The 2362-nt window shown below is 46.2% G+C and overlaps 1 protein-coding gene across 2 annotated transcripts in view; it reads left to right on the top strand.

The window, feature by feature from the left end:
* The first annotated feature begins 495 nt into the window (after window positions 1-495).
* The window catches only part of cxxc4 (CXXC finger 4), a 21128-nt gene continuing 19261 nt past the window's right edge, over window positions 496-2362 (top strand). For both annotated transcript variants that reach the window (XM_008316675.3, XM_025058907.1), the window contains exon 1: window positions 496-1150. The gene's annotated coding sequence lies outside the window, so the exon portion shown is untranslated. The remainder of the gene's footprint in view (window positions 1151-2362) is intronic.

A 2362-nucleotide genomic window follows, 5' to 3' on the forward strand; every position in this document is an offset into this window, starting at 1 on the left:
CATTAGCATGAACAAACAACAAATATTTCTAAACTTGTGGCAGAAAATTTTTCCGACCATTTTTTTTAAGCTAGAGCCGAAACTTTGCGGTTGATAAAAAAAAAAGAAAAAAAAAGCTGATGTTGGTGGAAAATAATCTAAGTCGATGATTGGAGTCATTATTCGTGGCTCATCAGCATCACCGAGTGAACCAACTGTGTCACACATGTGCCACGCGTGCCTGTGTTGTCAGCCATGAGCATGCGGCATGGGTGGCCAGCAGGCGGGGATTTATACCGCTGATGAATCCCGAGGGCTTCAGTAATTATGGTTGTCGCCGAACGGGGGGGGGGGGGGGGGGGGGGGGGGGGGGGGGGGGGGCCCGGGGGGGGAGGAAAAGGTCTGAGCACTCTGACGGAGGAGACTGAGGACACCAGTGATGTGGCAGCACCCTCCAGCTCCTGCGCCTCCTCCCGCACCAACGACACAGCGGAGAGAAAAAATCAGTAAAATATTTTAAGGAAATAGGGAGAAAAAAATGAAGTAGAACGAGGGTGAGAGACGCAGAGAGATGTTTTCCCTCCCTGTATTGTGCGCCCTGAGCCATCCATCCCTCCCACCTCCCGAGTGTTTCTATAGTAATTTCCATCCAATGATCAGTAGGTGTCCACATCCCTGCTTCCTCACCTCAGCACCAATCAGCCACACACAGCGACAGGAGACACGGAGTGAGCAGAGAGCAGGCAGACGCGCCAGCACAACAACACAAACCCCGTGGATCCAGAGGAGAGGAGACGCGCCGTCACCTCCTCCTGCTCCTGCTGCTGCTGCTGCTGTTGCTCCTCCTGCTCCTCTACCTCCTTTTCTCATACACCCTGCTGGACTCATCTGGGCACTTTTTTTTTTTTTTTTTTTTTTTTTTGGCGGGGCCCTATTTTCTTACGCGAAAAGAAAGTCGAGAGTGGAGGAGAAAAAAAATGCTTCTTTTGTTTTGAGCCTTTTGGACACACGCGGACACGCGCACACGCACTCGCTCCGTTCCGGCAGCCTATGTCTGTGCGTCTTTTTCCGTCCTTTCCTTTTATTCCCCTGCGCGTTTCGCCTCGCAGTGATGTGCGGTTTCACAGTCGGAGGCTGGTAGCATCTTGGGAGCTCTTCCCAACAGAACCTGGTAAGTGAGGCTCTCTCTCTCCCTCTCTCTCCCTCTCTCTCTTTCTTTCTTTCTTTGTGACTCTCCCAGTGTCTCTATGTGTGTGTGTGTGTGTGTGTGTGTGTTTGCGTCCTTCCGTTTTAGTGCCGTCCTTATGCATGAGTTTACCCAGATTTCCCTGATGTCAAGTAGTCCAGGTGAATTTTACGGCTGTTTTTTTCTTCTTTCTTTTTTTCAACCTGCACCATAGCGCCACACTCTGCTCCTCAGATTATCTATGCACGACCTTTGATCTGAGTGTCTGCCTCACAGCAGCCTGGGCTAATTAATGGCACCGTGGTGCAGCAGCAGCAGCGGTGGCACAATGGTTCCTCACTGGACGTGGCTTCTCCCCCACTTTCCTTTACTCGCTCTCCACCTTTTCCACTTGTCTCTCTCTCTCTCTCTCTGTCTCTCCATTGCTCGCTCTCTCTCTCTCTCTCTCTCTCCCTCCTTCCCCCCTGTGTCTCTTCAGCTCCAAGTATTGAACATTTCTGTCTCCCTAAACTTTGTTTACAGGCTGAAAATCAATGTCCGTGACTTGATTGCCTGTGGGCGGCGTATTTCGCTCCAGGGGTGAATTGATTAAGTAATAATGACCCTGTGGAGGGCCGATCATGGAGCCGAGGAGGTTTTGTTTACTGGTGTGTGCAGGTTGTTTTGGACAACCGCAGAATCCACTTTGCAAATCCACACTGGACACTTTTCAGATTCATGTTGGACCAAAAGTAAAAAAAAACAAAAAACTAAAAAAAACAGTTTTAATGTTTTTTTGCTTGAGGCATGGTGAAAGATTTTTTTTTTTTTACAATACTTTATTCACATGAAACATGCATCTTTGTAAATTGGCACTCATTGAATTCATTCATTTTGATATTGGTATTTGTAGTGTTTATATTCCTAAAAATGTGAATAGTTTTTCACCAAAAAGTAATGATTTTTTTTTTACTTATATCAAAAGCACATCTTCTCAACGGAAGCTGCCATGTTGGAACTTATATCAAAAGCACGTCTTCTCAACGGAAGCTGCCATGTTGGATCGCTGATTATATATTTTTATTGGGTCAGTAAATTAAATAAATGCAGATATAAGGCAACAAAACAAACATGACAGGCCAGATCATGTGGACCAATCAGAGAAGATATTGTTATTATTATATAAAAATCCCATTTACAGTTATAAATTGTAAAACT

The sequence above is a fragment of the Cynoglossus semilaevis genome, chromosome 9 (genome assembly GCF_000523025.1).
Source record: "Cynoglossus semilaevis isolate Cse_v1.0 chromosome 9, Cse_v1.0, whole genome shotgun sequence".
NCBI classification, from domain to species: domain Eukaryota; kingdom Metazoa; phylum Chordata; class Actinopteri; order Pleuronectiformes; family Cynoglossidae; genus Cynoglossus; species Cynoglossus semilaevis.